The following is a 23,599-nucleotide window of genomic DNA, read 5'->3' as shown; positions in this document are numbered from 1 at the left end:
ATAAAGACAAGTTACTATCAATCTATATATATAAAACTCAAAGTGTGTGTGTGTGTATGTGTGTGTATGTTCCAGCATCACGTCCAAACGGCTAAAGATATTAACATGAAACTTGGCACACGTGTTACTTATAAGTCAACAACAAACATAGGGTAGGTAATTTAACCCTTACTCACCCCCATTTGCCAGGGGAGGGGTTTTTGCTTTAAGTCCCATGCAAATCAAAGAGAAAGGTATGTTCCCACATAACTTCCTACGGCTGGAGATATTTCAACAATACCTGGTACAAATATTATTTTTATGTCAAATAAAAAGATATGATAGTTAAATTAACCCTTACCTACACCCTTATGTAAAAAATGGGTTTTTGTTTCAAGTCCTATGCAAGTATATGGGACTTCCAGTACCTTACTCCACAAGCTCCGCTCTGCATCTCCTGGTGAATGTGTCAGTTCGACTTGCAAGCCACACCCCATCTCACAAAGACACATCCACCCCTTTTATTATCTACCCTTTTTGTGCATCGGTCTGGCTTGTAAATCATGCCCAGTCCCACAAAGCCATGTCCCCTTCTATTTTCAGCTTACAATATCTTCATCCCAAATCAGTCCCACCTGAGGACAGGAAATGAGGATGGGACATAAGGACGGGATATGAGGAAGGGATATGAGCTCGGGATATGAAGACGGGATGTGATGACAGGATATGAGGTCGAGATAGGAGGTCAGGATATGAGGTCGAGATTTGAGGACGGGATATGAGGATGGGATATGAGGACGGAATTTGAGGATGGGATATGAGGTCGAGATATGAGGAGGGGATAGGAGGTCAAGATATGAGGACGGGATATGAAGTTGGGGGTAGGAGGTCGGGATAGGATGTCGGGATAGGAGGTCAAGATATGAGGATGGGATAGGAGGTCGGGATAGGAGGACGGGATATGAGGTTGAGATAGGAGGTCGAGATAGGAGGTCGGGATATGAGGTTGAGATACGAGGATGGTATATGAGGACAGGATAAGAGGTCAGGATATGAGGTAGAGATATGATGATGGGATATGAGGATGGGATACGAGGTTGAGATATGAGGATGGAATTTGGGGACGGAATATGACAACAATATGTGAGGATGGGATATGAAGTCAAAAGCTTCCTCCTTGGTTGATTTTCCTCCCCAACAAGTATTAGGAAGGAAAAACCGGGCAACGTCGGGTACTCAGCTAGTAACATAATAAAACACAGCAAGTTTAAAATAAATATATATTTACTTTTAGAATTGCCACTTGGCCCGCAAGATAGACACATGTTTGTGGCTATTAATGTATGAGGCATATATGCAGGATCATCTGGCCATGTATAAGCAATCACTATAAGGTGAGACCACATCACTAATAATTGGTTTCTTTTTATTTATGCAGTTATGTGCATTCACTATCTTACATTGTAACAGAGCGTAATTTCTTCAGTGTGGTCACATGAAAAGATATATTTAAATAATGTTGTTTTGTTGGATGGAATCATTTATATGCAATACTGCAACTGCAGCAAATTTCGAGCTAATATATTGTTACATAAGGTGCTCTAAACTTCTGAGCTAGATGGTGATTTCTGTCGCTGCAATGGGTAACAAAATCAGCTGCATATTTTGCTACCTATTGACTTCAATGAGTAGGAAAATACACAGCAGCAAATACACAGCAAAACACGGTACGTGTGACCCTTCCCTAATTTTCAGTTTGGATCACAGTTTCATCTTTAAGTTAGGAATTAAGCTCACAGATACCCAATAGGGGAATTTTGTGACACATGTCAAAGACATGGGCCGGCATTTTTTCATTGTAGGTGTAAGTGAAACATTTTTTTACACCTTTTTTGTGTGCTGGTAATGTGTAGGAGCACCACATTTATTAAATGATGAATGATACATTTTGTGCAGGTCACATTTTCTGAAATTTCTCTCTTCACATACACCAAAAAGCTAAGCTAAGTCTGGGTTGGTGTAGTTTTAGAGACTTTTCAGTGGCTTTGCACCTTTTTTGCGCCTTTTCATAAAAAGGCACAGTTCATAAAACCCTTCCATATCACGTGTGTTGCCAAAATCAGTGGATTGCAACTCAAAATCAGCAGAATTGTGTAAACCAAAAGGTGCAAAAAAGGTGCAAATAAACCCTGCTTGCGCCTTTTTTGCGCCTTTTGTAGACACAAAAAAACAGACTAAAGACAATGATAAATGTCAGCCATGGTATTGAACTGCACAGTTCGTATGCAAACCTGACATTTTCATTGGTTCTTTTGGCTCCATATACATCCATTATAATAATCCTTAGTAAACAATAAATAGGCTTGTACACAGTTTGCAGGCTACATCATTGCCACTGCAGCCAAGCATTTAAGGAAACTCATCATCCTAATATCTTCACTACCTGTCAGGATGGATATTGTAGGAGATATCAAAGTTCTCGCTGGTCTGAACATGTGGGTAAAATATGCCATGAAGAACTTTCTTATTGACCGCATTGGCTACAAGGTCATTGGCTTTAGGCAAGACAAATGGATACCTGAGGAATAGTAGCACATGCTGGTGGGACAGTTTGCAAGTTTCTTCAATAAAGCCATAACTTTTAGCTTTTGGCAAAGATGGTAGAGACAAACATTCAGATTATCCAGAAATATTTTAAGGAGTTCTTCATTTTCATATAAAATAGTCTGCAAGTATGACTCAAGTCTTGTCAACTTATCTCCAGTATTAGGGGACTCAGTTTATTATATGCTTTTAGGGTTTCTATTGAGTTTTAATACTTTTCTCTAGCTTTTATGAAGTACATGAAATTCAAAATATCAATGCTTTCTCCCTCTAACTAATACTTTTATTTTAAAACCATCTATGCTCTCTTCGGTTGCCCTCCTCAAAGGAAGGAATGTAAACCTTCAAGCTCTTTACTCACGGGTTGCCAATGGAATGTTTGTCTTGTTAGGGGCAGCGCTTCATTCTGGCCGTGAGCGGTGCCCCCTCCCTGGTCTCCCTGCCTCCCAGACTCGCGGTGCGGGACGCACCCACATGCGTGTCCCAGGCACAAATATGAGCAATGCTGCGGCCAAGAGGTCCGGCCGTGAGCGCACCCTTTCTTGTCCTCCTGTTGGCTCCGGGACTCTCTATGCGGGGTGCTCCCGCATGCGAGCCCTGGGCATCCCTTTACTTTCCTCTGTCCCCGGCCTCTCTGCTCCTCTGCTTTGCTGGAGCACGCATCCCCTGTCCTTAGGGCAAGCGCTTGACAGTATTGCCAGATTTAAAGGGCCAGTATGCCCTCAATTGGTGCCCTCTTAGGCAGACTCTGGCACCTCCCTAGTGTGGTGCCGGATCTTCGTGCCTTGTGCCTAGGAGAAAGCATTACCTTGTGTTCACCATATAGTGTTCCTGATCCTTCGCTTGTGACACCACCTTGCTCCTTTGCCTCCTGACTCCTGACCTTGTGTCTGTGACCTGACTACGCTCCTTTGCCGCCTGACTCCTGACCTTGTGCCTGTGACCTGACTACGCTCCTTTGCTGCCTGCCTCCTGACCCATGCTTCTTTGACTTCACCTTCTTCTGTGCCAAGCATCACCTGGGCACCCTGTGTGGACGGATCGGGCCAGGGTTAGTGACCTGGGTGCCGCCTGCCACAGCATGTCCATCCCGCTTTGCGGCAGGCTTTGGTGAAAACCAGCGGCATCTTAGACTTCATTCCCTGGTATGGTTCAGTCATAGTCCACACAGGACAGTGGATCCACCTCTCCTCTGCCGTAACGCTAAGATCTTTACATGCCTGTGATGACATAGCAGGAGCTGACTCCTCTATGACACATCCTTAAATCTATTCATGACCAGAGTTTTCCCCTTTTTAATGTAATGTTTTTAAGGTACCAGGATATGTCTTGCCTTAATACTAAAACATTCTTTTTTAATTCAATACATGCTATACTTGTAAAACTAAAGATTTTGGAAGATCAATATGGAAGATCAGGAAAAAATAAAATAAAAACAAAAAGAAAAAGAAAAAAGAAAAACAAGCCATTCCACTTCCAATAGTCAGCTGATTGACTATTTTGTTTTCTCTAAGGCTGGGATCACATTTATCAGGCATCCGGCATAGTTTCCCTCCGGCATGCACCGGAGGGAAACTGATGCTAGAACTGATCCCAATCATTTGAATGGGACAGTTCACAAGCATCCAGCATCTCAATTGTAATGGCAGATGGTTGGACATGCCGGAGAGCACCGGACAGGGGAACGCAGCTTGCTGTGTTCCATTGTCTGTCGTCCAGAAACAATGGATGCTGGATGCCATACAGCTGATGGCAACTTGTCATAAGTTGTGGCATCATTTGCATCCAGATCTAGGCTGAGTTCACCTGTGCTGGATGTCAGACATATGTGAACCCTGCCTAATCTGATAACCTGATGGCTGGGGAAAGCCAGCATGTCTAAGGCTGGGTTCATATATGTCTGGCATCTGGCATAGGTGAACTCAGCCTAAATCTCGACGCAACTGATGCCACAACTGATGACAACTTCTCATCAGTTGTATGGCATCCAGCGTTGTTTTTTTCTGGGCAACAGACAGGGGAATGCAGCAAGCTGTGTTCCCCTGTCCGATGCCCTCTGGCGTGTCCACCATCTGGTGTCAAAATTGAGATCCTCGATGATTGTGAACTGTCCCATTCAAATGAATGGGATCAGTTCCAGCATCAGTTTCCCTCCGGTGCATGCCGGAGGGAAACTGTGCCGGACGCCGCACATATGTGAACCCAGCCATGCTTATAATGTGTCCACCTCTTGGCCAATGCAGCCATGAGAGAAGATGCAGTGCATTAGTAAAATGTCTTACTGTAAATGTCTAATATGATCCTCATGCGTTTTTTGACCAGAGCTGATATGTCCTCTGTAAGTCAATGTTTCCTCTTTAGTTTTGCAAGCGCTGAACATATGAACTTTGTTGAGTGTAAAATTTGAGTGTAAATAGTTTTTGAGATTATATTGGAAGTACAGATCTTGGCACAAATCTTCATTCATTCATAGCTCCTACTAAAATATTTCACATTCTAATGAATGCAATTTGATATCACACAAATTCGCAAAATAGAAAATACATGAATAACAACAACAACAACAAAAAACGAACACAGTCAGGATGTTTGCCATATCGGTATGTGAGCATATCTACAGTTATGATATCATAATTTATGTTTTTGTGGATTTACGGACACCAAGCAACAAATAGGAGCCCACAATAAGTAAATTACTTTTAATCACTTGTTCATACAAATTGGGAAAAACCCCTGATGTGCTTTAGAAATAACAATGGAAAATGATAAAATCTGAGTGCTAGTCTATGAAATTTTATCACAGAAATAGCGTGGGCATGAAAGGAAGTAAAATTACCTACCTTTATGTGGTAAGCTGAAAATTATATGTTACTATCTCACACTCATTATGAAGCTGATGCCGAAAGTGATTCGTTATTATTAGTAAGAACAGAGGGGAGCCTTTCGTAAAGACCACGTTGTTGTTGTTTTTTTTCCTATAGTTTAAAGCTTTTAAAGTAAAATAACTGTTTTTATAAATAAATACAATTACAGAAGAGACAGCCAGTGACGGACAGTTTACACAGAAGAAAAAATATGCAGGCACTCAGGAGTGCTTATAGCTCTGTATTACATGCCTACATGCCATAATAATGCCTGGGGCCATGCTTGGCTCTGCTATGTGCAGGAAACCTTACAGTCACTTACCTTACTGTGGTGGAAAAGCACTACTTTAAAAGTAGACTAACCGAAAATTATAAGAAGATTTAACTACATCTTATATGCTAAAATTAATTCTGATGTTAAGGAGTTAAATATGTTTAAATATGCATACAGATACAGTATGTGTCATTTTCATACATGACAAATACTGTCGTATAAGAATGTGTCAGCATTGTATTATCAGCAGGATGTGCACCTCTTTAGTGCAGCTCATGCTGTTTTATAAAAGATAATGAATGGCTGACAATAATGTGTAAGTGACAGCTAATCTCTGTTTATGACAGCACACACTGATTGTAATATCGGCATGTGTAGGTGCCACAGGTGATGAAAGTTTCTCTGACATACCTTCATTTTTTGGAAACATGTAGATGATTCATGGTAAATTCTACAAATAATTAGGACAACTTTGGCACAATAAAGCTCCTTTTTCAATCAAATTGATATTTTAGTTTTATAAAGACATATAGTAATATTCATAGCTACTTTTTCTGTTCCTTAGTGATGCTCAAGCAGATCACATTAAGATGGCAGCTGCCCTATGATCTATGGGCATTGGCAATTGTCATCTCAGATGCACAGCCAGGCAGATGTTTTTGACAGCAAAGTTCGAATATCAAATATGATAAATTCAGGAAAGGTAAATGTTTTCTCCCCTCACCACTTCCATATTATGCTCCAGCAGAGACTGGTGGGCGACCTTGGGGAATGCCTCTCCCTCCATGTGGGCATACTTTCTTTCATCAATAAATGTATTTTTCTTATTGAAATTACAGACAAATATGGAAAACAATATATTTACATGGCTAAATGTGGCTTCTAGGACAATTACAGCCATTATAGATAGTCTTATAAATAGGTAAATACAACCTCAGATAAACAACAACACATGGCAAATTACACCATGTCATCATTTGTTTAACAAAAATTATACCAAAATGCAAAAGCAGTTTGGGAAAAATAAAATGCACGTTTACTGCAAAAAATGGGTAAACAGTAGCCAGATTCTGTTATTCAAATGCCCTTAATTAATTAATTAAATATCAGCAAGTGGGACCACCTCAATAAATGCAGAGGTTTTGGCAGTTTGCTGAACTGGGGCTTTAGATGTGTGTTCACATAATGATAAGAGATGAGCAAATCGAATATAATGAATCCGAATTCATTACAAAATTCGTGAAAAATTTGATTTGCAACAAGTATGAATATCGCTGTGATTCTATGTCACAAATCGCTTCAGTAAACTCAATTTACTGCTCCAGGGCATCTAAAATGGCGTATCCACATGTGAGGACATGGGGCAAGGAACTCTGGGAAGGCGGAAACAAGGGTTGGCGGGATAACCCTGTATCACATGCAGGATGCAGCCTATCAGCAGCCGGTCACCCCTGTGATGTCTCCGCCCTATATAATTGGCAGCCATATTCCAGCTAGTTACTTTGTCTTTTCACTATAGAGAGATACGACTGTCAGCGCTTTATGTGTTACACAGAAAAGCTTTTTCCAGCAGTGTTTCACTGCATAGTCATGTCAGGGTTCTGGTGGAGAGAGAGAAGTGCGTTTTTCACTAAAAATATTTTTTACGGCAGCCATTGACCTCCTGGTCACTTTCTACAGCATTGTATTACAGAGAGGGGCAGAGTTGTGTGTTGCCTTACACATTTGAACAAGATGGCTCAGCTTGAGAAACCTTAGCAGAGGATGGAGGAACAATATTTCAGTGCAACTCTGTGTCTTTGTTCCACAACATATGGTCTGCTGGTTATACTAGTCTGTAGACGGTAAAATACCCAGCAATCCATTCCTAATATTCTTTGAGAGAGTGCAATTTTGGGTTTAGTACATAGCGACTGTCTGCTGCCGCACTGTTGTGTACTGCTGGTTGTTACGCCGAGCGCTCCGGGTCCCCGTTCCTCCCCGGAGCGCTCGCCTCATCTTCGTTGTTGCAGCGCCCCGGTCAGATCCACTGACCGGGTGCGCTGCGGTCCCGCCTTCAGCCGGGGTGCGATTCGCGATGCGGGTAGCGCCCGCTCGCGATGCGCACCCCGGTCCCCGTACCTGACTCGCTCTCCCTCGGTCCTGTCCCGGCGCGCGCGGCCCCGCTCCCTAGGGCGCGCGCGCGCCGGGTCTCTGCGATTTAAAGGGCCAGTGCACCAATGATGGTGCCTGGCCCAATCTTCCCAATTAGCTTAATTGGCTCCCTCCTGTGCACTTCCCTATATCTAGTCACTTCCCCTGCACTCCCTTGCCGGATCTTGTTGCCTTAGTGCCTAGTGAAAGCGTTCCCTTGTCTGTTCCTAGCCCGTGTTCCTGACCTCCTGCCGTTGCCCCTGACTACGATCCTTGCTGCCTGCCTCGACCTTCTGCTACGTCCGACCTTGCTTCTGCCTACTCCCTTGTACCGCGCCTATATTCAGCATCTTCAGCAGCCAGAGAGGTAAGCCGTTGCTAGTGGATACGACCTGGTCACTACCGCCGCAGCAAGACCATCCCGCTTTGCGGCGGGCTCTGGTGAAAACCTGTAGTGGCTTAGAACCGGTCCACTAGCGCGGTCCTCTCCATCCCTCTCTGGCACAGGGGATCCACTACCTGCCAGCCGGCATCGTGACAGTAGATCCGGCCATGGATCCCGCTGAAGTTCCTCTGTCAGTTGTCGCTGACCTCACCACGGTGGCCGCCCAGCAAGCCCGACTGATCGCCCTTCTAACCCGTCAGCTGTCGGAAATGTCCACTATTTCGCACCAACTTCAGTCGCAACTTCTCCAGCAATCTTCTCCTCCGCCAGCTCCTGCACCTCCTCCGCAGCGAGTGGCCACTCCTAGCCTCTGCCTGTCCTTGCCGGACAAATTTAATGGGGACTCTAAGTATTGCCGTGGCTTTCTTTCGCAATGTTCCCAGCACTTGGAGATGATGTCGGACCAGTTTCCTACTGAAAGGTCTAAGGTGGCTTTCGTAGTCAGCCTTCTGTCTGGAAAAGCCCTGTCATGGGCCGCACCGCTCTGGGACCGCAATGACCCCGTCACTGCCTCTGTACACTCCTTCTTCTCGGAAATTCGAAGTGTCTTTGAGGAACCTGCCCGAGCTTCTTCAGCCGAGATTGCCCTGCTGAACCTGGCCCAGGGTGTTTCTTCCGTTGGCGAGTACGCCATTCAGTTCCGTACTCTTGCTTACGAGTTGTCTTGGAATAGTGAGGTTCTCTGCGCGACCTTTAAAAAAGGCCTATCCAGCAACATTAAAGATGTTCTGGCCGCACGAGAGACTCCTGCTGACCTACATGAACTCATTCACCTTGCCACTCGCATTGACATGCGTTCTTCCGGATGGCGTCTGGAGCTCCGCCTGGATATGGACTTTGTTCGCACGAAGCGTTTTTTCTCTCCGGCTCCTCTCCCCTCTGGTCCTCTGCAATCTGTTCCTGTGCTTCCCGCCGCGGAGGCTATGCAAGTTGACCGGTCTTGCTTGACACCTCAAGAGAGGACACTACGCCGCATGGAGAATCTTTGCCTGTACTATGCCGGTACCGAACTCTTCCTGAAGGATTGTCCTATCCGTCCTCCCCGCCTGGAAAGACGTACGCTGACTCCGCACAAAGGTGACACAGTTCTTGATGTCAACTCTGCTTCTCCACGCCTTACTGTGCCTGTGCGGATATCTGCCTCTACCTTCTCCTTCTCTACTATGCTCTTCTTGGATTCCGGATCTGCAGGAAAATTTTTTTTGGCCTCTCTCATCAACAAGTTCTACGTTCCTGTGACCAGTCTCGCCAGACCCCTCTACATCTATTGTTTTTACAATAAAAGATTGGACTGTCTCGTACGTTTCCACACAGAACCCCTCCTAATTTGCATCGGACCTCATCACGAAAAAATTGAGTTTTTCTTTCTCAGGTTCTTTGGCCCCAAGAAGAGGGGGAGACCCAAGGGGGGGGGTACTGTTACGCCGAGCGCTCCGGGTCCCCGTTCCTCCCCGGAGCGCTCGCCTCATCTTCGTTGTTGCAGCGCCCCGGTCAGATCCACTGACCGGGTGCGCTGCGGTCCCGCCTTCAGCCGGGGTGCGATTCGCGATGCGGGTAGCGCCCGCTCGCGATGCGCACCCCGGTCCCCGTACCTGACTCGCTCTCCCTCGGTCCTGTCCCGGCGCGCGCGGCCCCGCTCCCTAGGGCGCGCGCGCGCCGGGTCTCTGCGATTTAAAGGGCCAGTGCACCAATGATGGTGCCTGGCCCAATCTTCCCAATTAGCTTAATTGGCTCCCTCCTGTGCACTTCCCTATATCTAGTCACTTCCCCTGCACTCCCTTGCCGGATCTTGTTGCCTTAGTGCCTAGTGAAAGCGTTCCCTTGTCTGTTCCTAGCCCGTGTTCCTGACCTCCTGCCGTTGCCCCTGACTACGATCCTTGCTGCCTGCCTCGACCTTCTGCTACGTCCGACCTTGCTTCTGCCTACTCCCTTGTACCGCGCCTATATTCAGCATCTTCAGCAGCCAGAGAGGTAAGCCGTTGCTAGTGGATACGACCTGGTCACTACCGCCGCAGCAAGACCATCCCGCTTTGCGGCGGGCTCTGGTGAAAACCTGTAGTGGCTTAGAACCGGTCCACTAGCGCGGTCCTCTCCATCCCTCTCTGGCACAGGGGATCCACTACCTGCCAGCCGGCATCGTGACACTGGTGTTATGCAGAAGTAAGTTTTTTCAGCATACTGTAGCGCATTTTTCTGTCCTCATAAGTACATACCACATACCTACATCTAAGTAGTGTGCTATTTTTTATCTGTTAATCTGTCAAGGGCCTAGATACTGTGAAAGGCCAGGCAACAGTAATCACTGGCAGGTGTTTTACTCCAATACATTTTTTAAGCGTATTGTAGCAAATTTTTCTGCCCTCATAAGTGCATACCACATACCTACATTTAAGTAGTGTACTATTTTGTACCTGTTAATCTGTCAAGGGCCTAAATACTGTGAAAGGCCAGGCAAAAGTAATCACTGGCTGGTGTTTTACTTCAATACGTTTTTTTAAGAACACTGTAGTGCATTTTTCTGCCCTCATAAGTGCATACCACATGCCAACATCTACGTAGTGTACTATTTTGTACCTGTTAATCTGTCAAGGGCCTAGATACTGTGAAAGGCCAGGCAAAAGTAATCACTGGCTGGTGTTTTACTCCAATATGTTTTTTAAGCGTGCTATGAGATATTTTTTTGCCCTCATAAGTGCATACCACATACCTACATCTAAGTAGTGTACTATTTTGTACCTGTTAATCTGTCAGGGGCCTAGATACTGTGAAAGGACACCAGCTGGTGTTTTACTCCAATATGTTTTTTCAGCATACTGTAGTGCATTTTTCTGCCCTCTTTGTTCCACAACAAATGGTCAAAACTACCACAAGAGGACATAGTTTTAATTTAGAGGGGCAAAGGTTTAAAAGTAACATCAGGAAGTATTACTTTACTGAGAGAGTAATGCATGCATGGAATAGCCTTCCTGTAGAAGTGGTCACTGCAAATGCAGTGAAGGAGTTTAAACATGCATGGGATAAGCATAAGGGTATCCTTCACATAAGATAGGGCCAGGGACTATTGATAGGATTCAGAATATTGGACAGAATAGATGGGCCAAATGGTTCTCATCTGCCGAAACATTCTATGTTTCTATGTCTGCTGGTTATACTAGTCTGTAGCAGGTATAATACATACCCATCAGTCCATTCCTAATAGTCTGTGAGAGAGTGCAATTTTGGGTTTAGTACACAACGACTGTGTGCTGCTGCACTGTTGTGTACTGCTGGTGTTGTGCAAAAAGACTTATTTGACCCCTTAAGGTCGCAGGGTTTTTCGGTTTTTGCACTTTCGTTTTTTCCTCCTCACCGTTTAAAAATCATAAACCTTTCAATTTTGCACCTAAAAATCCATATTTTTTGCACCACCAATTCTATTTTGTAAAGACATCAGTCATTTTACCCAAAAATCTACAACAAAATGGAAAAAAAATCATTGTGCGACAAAATTGAAGAAAAAACGCCATTTTGTAACTTTTGGGGGCTTCCGTTTCTACGTAGTAAATTTTTCAGTAAAAATTACACCTGATCTTTATTCTGAAGTCCCATATGAATAAAATTATATTTTTTATTCATTTTTTCATGAAATAAAAAGCGACCAAAAATATGTTATTTTAGACTTTTTTTTGCACGTACGCCATTGACCGTGTGGTTTAATTAATGATATATTTTTATAGTTTGGACATTTACACACGCGGCAATACCACATATGTCTATGTTTATTTTTATTTACATGGTGTTTTTTTTATGGGAAAAGGGGGGGATTTGAACTTTTATCAAGGAAAGGGTTAAATCACATTTAATCATAGCCACATGTAAGATGTGTCGGCAGAAGGGGAAGTGTGGCGAGGGTCCCAATGCTGGCACCACGGCCCTGCGTCAACATATGCTGCACCACCATAAAGCGGCCTGGGAGAACCGTGGCTCCGATGTAGTGGTCAGGCCTGCTGCATCACCCAGTGGCACAGCGCTCCCTCTTTCAACCAGCCAAGTCTCCACCACCTCAGCCAAAGGGAGTTGTGTTTCATACCCTATTTCTGACCCTCCAGATGCTCCTGTTACTTTTAGTCAGTCATTTCGCCAACAATCTATCCGCGAAGCCATGTCCAAGAGACAACAGTATTTGCCCACTCATCCAATGGCACAGAAGCTGAATGTGCTCCTGTCCAAGTTACTGGTGCTGCAGTCCTTCCCTTTTTAAGTGGTGGACTTTTCACCTTTGAGAAAACTGATGGCTTGTGCCGAGCCGAGGTGGAGAGTCCCAAGCCGTCATTTCTTTGCGAAGAAGGCAGTACCAGCCCTGCACAATTTTGTGGAAGAGAAAGTGGGCCAGTCCTTGAGCCTGTCGGTGTGTACCAAAGTGCACGGCAGCACAGATATCTGGAGCTGTAACTATGGTCAAGGACAATACGTGTCATTTACGGCGAATGTGGTTCCTTCACAGCCTCAACACCAACTCGGACAGGTCATGCCGCTTCTTCCTTCACGCTCTCAAGCTGTTGGTCCTGTGAGAGTGCACGACTCTGCCTCCTCGTCCCCACCGTGTCCTCAGCCTCCACTGCACAGAGAAGTCTCAGTGCCCCTTTAGCATACCATGTGTGCAGGGCACGGTGGTGTCGTGCTGTTGTTCACATGGTTTGCCTTGGTTTGCAAATGGAGTCACACAGGGGAGAAACTGCTAAAATTCATTCATAAAGAAATCGGAGCATGGCTTACTCCACAAAAACTGGAAATGGGAACCATGGTGACTGACAAAAGGAAGAACATCTTGTCTGCGCTGCGACAAGGAAGCCTGAGCCATGCACCCTGCATGGCACACGTGTTCGATATGGTTGTCAAGCGGTTCCTGAAGTGTTCCCCCCATTTGCAAGACATCCTAACAATGGGAAGGAAACTTTGCATGCACTTTAGCCACTCGCACACCGCAAAGCACCCCCTCCTTGAGCTGCAGCGTCAGAACGGTATCCCCAACAAAGTCTGATTTGCGACGTTGCCACACATTGAAACTCCACCCTCCATATGTTGGACCGACTATACAACCAGAGAAAAGCCATCAGTGATTTCTTGATGATTCAAGCGCATATGGGTACTCCCTTATGTAACTTCAATTTCAACCAGTAGCGGCTCATACGTGACACCAGCAGTTTGCTTAGACCCTGTGAGGAAACTACATTATTCATCAGTCACCAGGATTATGGGATGAACAACATCATTGCACTGCTTCACTATGTACATACATTACATTACTTATCCTATACTGATCCTAAGTTATATCCTGTATAATATTCCAGAGCTGTACTCACTATTCTGCTGGTGAGGTCACTGTTTACATACATTACATTACATATCCTGTTCTGATCATGAGTTATATCCTGTATTATACTTCAGAGCTGTACTCACTATTCTGCTGGTGAGGTCACTGTATTATTAGGCAGACTAGATGGGCCAAATGGTTCTTATCTGCTGACACATTCTATGTTTCTTTGTATTATGGTGGGGTCGGATTCTGGGGTCTGTATTATGGTGTGTGGGGATTCGGGGGTCTGTATTATGGTGGGGTCTGATTCTGGGGTCTGTATTATGGTGGGGACTGATTCTGGGGTCCTTATTATGGTGGGTGGGGATTCAGGGGTCTGTATTATGGTGGGTGGGGATTCTGAGGTCTGTATTATGGAGGGGTCTGATTCCGGGGTCTGTATTATGGTGGGTGGTGATTCTAGGATCTGTATTATAGTGGAGTCTGATTATGTGGTCTGTATTTTGTTGGGGTCTGATTCTAGGGTGTGTATAATGGTGAGGTCTGATTCTGGGGTGTGTATTATGGTGGGGTCTGATTCTGTGGTCTGTATTATTTTGGATTCTGATTCTGGGGTCTGTATTATGGTGGGGCCTGATTATGGCATCTGTATTATGGTGTGGTCTGATTCTGGGGTCTGTATTATGGTGGGGTCTAATTCTGGGGTCTGTATTATGGTGGGGTCTGATTCTGGGGTCTGTATTATGGTGAGGTCTGATTCTGGGGTCTGTATTATAGTGGGGTCTGATTCTGGGGTCTGTATTATGGTGGGGTCTGATTCCAGAGTCTGTATTATGGTGGGGTATGTATTATGGTGGGGTCTGATTCTGGGGTCTGTATTATGGTGGGGTCTGATTCTGGGGTCTGTATTTTGGTGGGTGGTGATTCTGGGGTATGTATTATGGTGGGTGGTGATTCTGGGGTCTGTATTATGGTGGGGTGATTCTGGGGTCTGTATTATGGTGGGTACTGATTCTGGGGTCTGTATTATGGTGGAGACTGATTCTGGAGTCCGTCTTATGGTGGGTGCGGATTCGGGGGTCTGTATTATGGTGAGGTCTGATTCTGGGGTCTGTATTATAGTGGGGTCTGATTCTGGGGTCTGTATTATGGTGGGGTCTGATTCCAGAGTCTGTATTATGGTGGGGTCTGTATTATTTCGGAGTCTGATTCTGGGGTCTGTATTATGGTGGGTGGTGATTCTGGGGTCTGTATTTTGGTGGGTGGTGATTCTGGGGTATGTATTATGGTGGGTGGTGATTCTGGGGTCTGTATTATGGTGGGGTGATTCTGGGGTCTGTATTATGGTGGGTACTGATTCTGGGGTTTGTATTATGGTGGAGACTGATTCTGGAGTCCGTATTATGGTGGGTGCGGATTCGGGGGTCTGTATTATGGTGGGTGGTGATTTTGGGGTCTGTATTGTGGTAGGGTCTGATTCTGGGGTCTGTATTGTGGTGGTTGGTAATTCTGGGGATTTTATTGTAGTGGGGTCTGATTCTGGGGTCTGTATTATGGTTGGGACTGATTCTGGGGTCTGTATCATGATGGGGTCTGATTCTGGGGTCTGTATTATGGTGGGGTCTGATTCTAGGGTCTGTATTAAAATGGTTATCTATGTTGAACAAAAATGTTATTGGCTGTTGAGGCAATCTTCTTACTATGTATTGTCCTCACTGCAAGGTCCTTACAGCAGGGACAATATATTGGAGACATTGTGAAAAAAATAAATATCCTGTGACAAGCCCCACCCACAATAAACCACACCCATATTGTTGGCACAGCAAGCAACTTTGAAAAAAGTTTTGTCACAGCACTACCAAAACGTTGCCTACCCCTGAACTTTATGGTCTCCTCATGTTGCCGCCAACTCCAGGCTGTGTCATTCAGCCCCTATATATTCTCCTCATGCTTCCGCCACCTCCAGGCTGTGTCATTCAGCCTCTATATGCTGCCGCTAACTCCGGGCTTTGTCATTTAGCCACTATTTGGTCTCCTCATGCTGATGCCACCTCCAGACTCATTGTGCCGCTCTGCAACAGTGATTCTAATAGCGATGCCTCTGATCTGCATGCCTTACTGAATAACAGTATTATTTCACTAACCCAGCACACACCCTATGTGGGTTACAGCAAGGCAAAGTATTGTCCTCACTGCAAGTTCCTTACAGCAGGGACAATATATTGAAAACATTGTGAAAAAAGCAAAACAACTATCTTGTGACAAGCCCCACCCCCACAAACCCCACCCACAATAAACACAACCCTATTGCCACCAAGCAACTTTCCAAAAAGTTTTGGCACAGCACTACCAAAAGGTTGCCTACCCCTGCACTACATGGTCTCTTCATGCTGCCTCCAGCTCCAGGCTGTGTACTTCAGCCACTATATGTTCTCCTCATGCTGGTGGGGGTCTGATTCTGCCGTCTGTATTATGGTGGGGACTGATTCTGGGGTCTGTATTATCGTAGGTGGTGTTTCTTGGGTCTATATTGTGGTGGGTGGTGATTCTGGGGATTGTATTGTGGTGGGTGGTAATTCTGGGTTTTGTATTATGGTGGGGTCTGATTCTGGGGTCTGTATTGTGGTGGGTGGTGATTTTGGGGACTGTATTATGGTGGGGACTTATTCTCAGGTCTGTATTACAGTGGAGCATGATTCTGGGGTCTGTATTATGGTGGGGTCTGATTCTGGGGTCTGTATGGTGGTGGGGTCTAATTCTGGGGTCTGTATTATAGTGGGGTATGATTCTGGGGTCTGTATTGTGGTGGGTGGTGATTCTGGGGACTGTATTATAGTGGGAACTGATTCTCGGGTCTGTATTACAGTGGAGTCTGATTCTGGGGTCTGTATTATGGTGGGGTCTGATTCTGGGGTCTGTATGATGGTGTGGTCTGATTCTGGGGTCTGTATTATGGTGGGGTCTGATTCTGGGGTCTGTATGATGGTGGGGTCTGATTCTGGGGTCTGTATGATGGTGGGGTCTGATTCTGGGGTCTGTATTATGGTGGGGTCTGATTCTGGGGTCTGTATTATGGTGGGGTCTGATTCTGGGGTCTGTATTATGGTGGGGACTGATTCTGGGGTCTGTATTATAGTGGGGTCTGATTCTGGGGTCTGTATTATGGTGGGGTCTGATTCTAGGGTCTGTATTAAAATGGTTATCTATGTTGAACAAAAATGTTATTGGCTGTTGAGGCAATCTTCTTACTATGTATTGTCCTCACTGCAAGGTCCTTACAGCAGGGACAATATATTGGAGACATTGTGAAAAAAATAAATATCCTGTGACAAGCCCCACCCACAATAAACCACACCCATATTGTTGGCACAGCAAGCAACTTTGAAAAAAGTTTTGTCACAGCACTACCAAAACGTTGCCTACCCCTGAACTTTATGGTCTCCTCATGTTGCCGCCAACTCCAGGCTGTGTCATTCAGCCCCTATATATTCTCCTCATGCTTCCGCCACCTCCAGGCTGTGTCATTCAGCCTCTATATGCTGCCGCTAACTCCGGGCTTTGTCATTTAGCCACTATTTGGTCTCCTCATGCTGATGCCACCTCCAGACTCATTGTGCCGCTCTGCAACAGTGATTCTAATAGCGATGCCTCTGATCTGCATGCCTTACTGAATAACAGTATTATTTCACTAACCCAGCACACACCCTATGTGGGTTACAGCAAGGTAAAGTGTTCTACACCCCTATAGAGGTTCTCTGTAGGCTAGAAATAGCCATTTTTAATAGTGATTCACTGTGAACAAATTTGGCCTGATTCAAATTTTTTTTAACCCCTTAACGACGCAGAACGTATATTTACGTCCTGCGCCGGCTCCCGCGATATGAAGCGGGATCGCGCCGCGATCCCGCATCATATCGCGTCGGTCCCGGCGCTAATCAACGGCCGGGACCCGCGGCTAATACCACACATCGCCGATCGCGGCGATGTGCGGTATTAACCCTTTAGAAGCGGCGGTCAAAGCTGACCGCCGCTTCTAAAGTGAAACTGAAAGTATCCCGGCTGCTCAGTCGGGCTGTTCGGTACCGCCGCGGTGAAACAGTTGATCGGACACCGGGAGGGCTCTTACCTGCCTCCTCGGTGTCCGATCGACGAATGACTGCTCCGTGCCTGAGATCCAGGCAGGAGCAGTCAAGCGCCGATAATGCTGATCACAGGCGTGTTAATACACGCCTGTGATCAGGATGAGCGATCAGTGTGTGCAGTGTTATAGGTCCCTATGGGACCTATAACACTGCAAAAAAAAAGTTAAAAAAAAGTGTTAATAAAGGTCATTTAACCCCTTCCCTAATAAAAGTTTGAATCACCCCCCTTTTCCCATAAAAAAAATAAAACAGTGTAAAAAAATAAATAAATAAACATATGTGGTATCGCCGCGTGCGTAAATGACTGAACTATAAAAATATATCATTAATTAAGCCGTACAGTCAATGGCGTACGCGCAAAAAAATTCCAAAGTCCAAAAAAGCGTATTTTGGTCACTTTTTATAACATTAAAAAATGAATAAAAAGTGATCAAAAAGTCCGATCATAACAAAAATCATACCGATAAAAACTTCAGATCATGGCGCAAAAAATGAGTCCCATACCGCCCCGTACGTGGAAAAATAAAAAAGTTATAGGGGTCAGAAGATGACATTTTTAAACGTATACATTTTCCTGCATGTAGTTATGATTTTTTCCAGAAGTGCGACAAAATCAAACCTATATAAGTAGGGTATCATTTTCACCGTATGGACCTACAGAATAATGATAAGGTGTAATTTTTACCGAAATATGCACTGCGTAGAAACAGAAGCCCCCAAAAGTTACAAAATGGCGTTTTTTTTTCGATTTTGTCGCACAATTATTTTTTTTTCCGTTTTGCCGTGCATTTTTGGGTAAAATGACTAATGTCACTGCAAAGTAGAATTGGCGACGCAAAAAATAAGCCATAATATGGATTTTTAGGTGGAAAATTGAAAGGGTTATGATTTTTAAAAGGTAAGGAGGAAAAAACGAAAGTGCAAAAACGGAAAAACCCTGAGTCCTTAAGGGGTTAAATTCGCTCATCTCTATTTGCTGATATCACTGATAAACGCTATGCCTATAGATAGCACTGAACAGTAATGGCAATCCAAAGATTGCTATAAATAGTCCGCTGTGGTGACTTAAAAAAATGCTAAATAAATAGTAAAGAAAAAGTTAAAACAAAAGTGAATAAGCCCCTCCTCTTATAAAAATGACATTTCCCCTTTTTCCCATTTTACAAAAAAGTGTATATACAATGTTAATGATCCTGTATGTTAAATGGTCTAAATACAAAGTTCAAAATTGCTAATTTTTTGACACATAACATCCCAGAAACAAATTGTATGAAAAGTAATGGAAAAATCACATATCCGCAGAAGTAACATATAAACAAAAAATACAGATCATGGCGCGAAAAATGAGCCCTCATGAAGCCCCATATATGGAAAAATAAGAAAATTAATGATGTCAGAATGGGGCAATTTTAACCCCTTAAGGACCAAGCCTATTTTGACCTTAAAGGGGTACTCCACCCCTAGACATCTTATCCCCTATCCAAAGGATAGGGGATAAGATGTCAGATCGCCGGGGTCCCACTGGTGGGGACCCCCGGGATCTCGGCTGCGGCACCCCGCTATCATTACTGTACAGAGTACGTGCGCGATACAGGGGCCGGAGCATCGGGATATCATGGCTCCACCCCCTCGTGACATCACGGCCCACCCCCTTAATGCAAGTCTATGGGAGGGGGCGTGATGGCCACCACGCCCCCTCCCAAGACTTGTATTGAGGGGGTGGTCCATGACATCACGAGAGGGCGGAGCCGTGATGTAACGATACTCCGGCCCCTGCATTGCTGAGTTTTACCAGCAGCGGGACCCCGGCGATCTGACATCTTATCCCCTATCCTTTGAATAGGGTATAAGATGCTAAGGGAAGAGTACCCCTTTAAGGACCAGGCCCATTTTATTTTTGCATTTTCGTTTTTTCCTCCTCGCCTTCTAAAATCCATAACTCTTTTATATTTCCATCTACAGCCCCATTTAAGGTCTTGTTTTTTGCGTGACCAATTGTACTTGGGAATGAAACCTCTCATTTTAACATAAAATGTACGGAGAACCCCAAAAAATCTTTTTTTAGGAAGGAAATTTAAATGAAAACCACAATTTTGCACATTTTGGAAGGTTTTGTTTTCACACTGTACAATTTATGGTAAAAATAACATGTGTTCTTTATTTTGTGGGTCAATATGATTAAAATGATACCCATGGCTAGATACTTTTATATTTTTGAACCGCTTAAAAAAAAATCTAAAACTTTTTGTACAAAATCAGTAATCTAAAATCGCCCTATTTTGACCACCTATAACTTTTCATTTTTCCGTATATAGGGCGGTTTGAGGGCTCATTTTTGGCACCGTCATCTGTAATTTTTATCGATACCACATTTGCATATATAAAACTTTTAGATGATTTTTTATTTTTATTTTTTTAACTAAAATGTGATAAAAAAAGCAGCATTTTTGGACTTTTATTTAATTTTTTTGTATGTTTATGCCGTTCACGTTACGGGATCATTAACATTATATTTTGATAGTTTGGACATTTACACACCCGGCGATACCAAATATGTTTATTTAAAATATTCAATAGCAGAGAGAAAAACTCGGCACAGCTCGCCTAATTATTAGCACCTGACATCCAATGCCTCTGCTGGCTCAACCACGTCTGATGGTGCTCACTGGTAATAGTGCCGTTTCGCAAGATATGCTTCAACTGGCCCACGCACCGTAGCCCCGAACTAACGTCCCCCTGTGCTCTGTCCACCTGTGTCTTGCACTGTTTATACCCTTCATGGATTAATAAAGAAGCTTGAAGTTTACGTATTTGGTGAGTTGCCCTGGTTTTCTTTTCTCTTTTCTATTGAATATGTTTATTTAAAATAATGTATGCTTTTTGGGTGTAAAATGGGAAAAACAGACAATTTTCATTTTTATTGGGGGAGGGGATTTATTTTTTACACTTTTTATGTCCCCATCATTTGATTGCTAATACTGTTCAGTGCTATGCATAGGACATATCACTGATCAGTGTTATCAGTGATCTTCTGCTCTGGTCTGCTCGATCTCAGACTGGAGCAGGAGATGCCAGGAGACAGACGGAGGCAGGTGAGGGGACCTCCGTCCGCCATTACAGATGATCGGATTGCCGCAACAGCGCTGCGGGCGATCCAATCATCTATTTTAACATGCGCATTGCTGCAGATGCCGCAATCTGTATTGATCACGGCATCTGAGGGGTTAATGGCGAACTTCCGCAGGATTGCGTATGTCGGCCATTACCGACGGGTCCCCGGCTGCTGATAGCAGCCGGAACCTGCCATGCATGACTCAAGCACCGCTCCGATGCTCGCCGTCTTACACAGGAAGTAAATGTACGTCATGGTGCGCAAAGTACCACCAAACCAGGACATGCATTTACGTCCGGGGTCGTGAAGGGGTTAAACAAACTTATTTTGTTTAAAAGTTTTTTTTTTTTTTACAATAATAAAAAAACATGTAAATATTTTAATCAAATTGACCTACACAATGAATATAACATATCAGTTTTACCGTAAAGGGCACTCTTTAAAATCAAAGCCTACCAAAATTTGCTAAATTTTGTTTCTAGCTGGGTTTAAAATAAATCTGCATGTTTAGTGTAGTGAACATGGAATAAACCTTTTAAGCCAAGTTAGAGTGCATTCACATCATGTTTTGGATATATGGTCGAATATGGTGGGTGAATTTAAATATCGCCAGCTGCCATATCCCCACTAGACCCCCATTGATAATGCTTTAAAAAAGCAGAATGAAGACACTAGCTGACTCATTGAAATTAATGCTGTCCAGAGCAGATATGGCAGCGGACAATTTATAAATACTCCAACCAAATTCAGCTGCTATATACCCAAATTGTATTTTCTGGGTTTTCTTTTATTAAAAAAAATTGTATTTCTCTCTACATTTAACATAAATTCAAAAACTTTTAAAAATGTTATGCTTGCAGTCCAGATTTACCTTCTCATAATGAGACTATCTGGTGTGCACTAGAACTCAACTGACATAAAAAAAAAATGTTTTAAAATTGATTGTCAAAAATTATTATTATTTTTTTTTTTAAAGCAGTGGCCAAGCATAGCACTAATGGGACTGGTGGAGGTAGGTGTGCTGTACATATTTTAAGGCATCATGGTGAATATTCTGAGGGGGAGCAAGAAGCCTATGATTAGACATGAGAAGTTCATATTGAGAGGAGCGGAAGGGATGATGATGAGGAGGAGTTTAGTCATGATAATGAATATTTGGACATGGAAACCAGTTGAGGCGAACTTGACATTTTCAGAGTAGAAGTGTTGTGGTACTGTATGCGAAGAAGGTCGGAAAAGAGGTAGGGCTAGAATATTTGTCAAAGTTACCAGACGTAAGCCTGCTGGTCTGGTCAGGTCAGGAGCAGGTGACGACGATGCTGCTGCTACTGTAAGCTCGAGATTTTTTTTTTCCAAAGGAGTGGCACAGTAAGGTGGTAGTGTACATGGCACGGTGCCATCTATGCAAACAGAAAGTAAGGCATAGTTGGGTTTAGGAAATATATTTTAAGACACTAATCCTGTTGCAACTTTAAAAAAAAAAATTAGATTTTGATTTTCGCGGTGATGCCCGCCATTAACCAATTAGACACTGCGATCAAAGTTGATTGCGGAGTCTGTTTTCTTTATTTTACAGTCTCGGCAGCTCAGTGACACTGATTGAGACCACTACAATGGCATAGCATTGATCAGTGTATGCAATCCAAGGATTGCATGTTATAGTCCCTTATGGGGACTAAAACAGTGTAACAAAAAAAAAAAAGTAAAAAAAAAGGTACTAGATGTCAAATTACCCCATCCCTAACAAAAGTTTGAATCACCCCCCTGAATCACAAAAACATAAACATATGGGATATTGCCGCATGCGTAAATGTCCGAACTACAAAACTGTAACGTTACATATACATAAAAAAAATTCCAAAGTCCAAAATTTCATATTTTTGGTCACTTTGTATACCATAAAAAAAACTATAAAAGACAATCAAAAAGTCCCATAAAAAATGGTAGAGATAAAAACTTAAGATCATTGCCCAAAAATTGAGCCCTCATGCAGCCCCATATACATAAAAATAAAAAGTTATAGGGGTCAGAAAAGGACAATTTTAAACATTCTAATTTTAATACAAAAAGTTATAATTTTTTTAAACAAGTCAATTAAAATCAAACCTACATAAGTTGGGTATAATTTTAATCGCATGGACCTACAGAATAAATAAAAGGTGTAATTTTCTAAGAAAAGTGCATTGCATAGAAAGGCAAGTCCCCAAAAGTTACAAAATGGCGGGGGGTTTTCAATTTTGCTTCACAAATATTTTTTTTCTGGTTTTGCAATAGATTTGGTTGTGAAATGATTGACAGTATTACAGAGTAAAATTGGAAAAAACTAAGTAAAAGTGCAAAAAAACAAGCCCTCATATGGGCCTGTATGTGAAAAATTGAAAGCGTTATGATTTTTAGAAGGGGAGAAGGAAAAAACAAAAGTGCAAAAAAGAAAAATGGCCCCGTCCTCAAGTGGATAAAGGGACAAGCTACACCGCCAGCTTTCCACAGTTTTCCAACAGCAAACACCTGCTGAATAGGAGTCCATTCTCCATTCCTCACTGAGTTAAAGTGGCACTCCTTCTGCTATCGCTACCCCTGAAACAGGCAGGAGCAGTACCAGCATCTTCATATTGGAGTACATGATGACAAAGTTTTCACATCCTGTATTCCAACCTTACATGAATCCCCATCAAAGGGATGTACTGCTACTACCAGCCAGGCCTACACATATACAACCCACCATGATCCCAAAAAAGGTGATAATTTTT

The 23,599-nt window shown here is 43.6% G+C and overlaps 1 protein-coding gene across 3 annotated transcripts in view; it reads right to left on the bottom strand.

Moving 5' to 3' along the window:
• Window positions 1-23,599, bottom strand: part of LOC130283893 (transmembrane protein 132D-like) — a 1,207,099-nt gene that overhangs the window by 376,162 nt on the left and 807,338 nt on the right. The gene's annotated exons all lie outside the window — the stretch shown is intronic.

This window comes from Hyla sarda, chromosome 1, assembly GCF_029499605.1.
Source record: "Hyla sarda isolate aHylSar1 chromosome 1, aHylSar1.hap1, whole genome shotgun sequence".
NCBI lineage: Eukaryota > Metazoa > Chordata > Amphibia > Anura > Hylidae > Hyla > Hyla sarda.
Note: the sequence above shows the minus strand (reverse complement) of the source record. Positions and strands in the feature narration are given on the sequence as shown.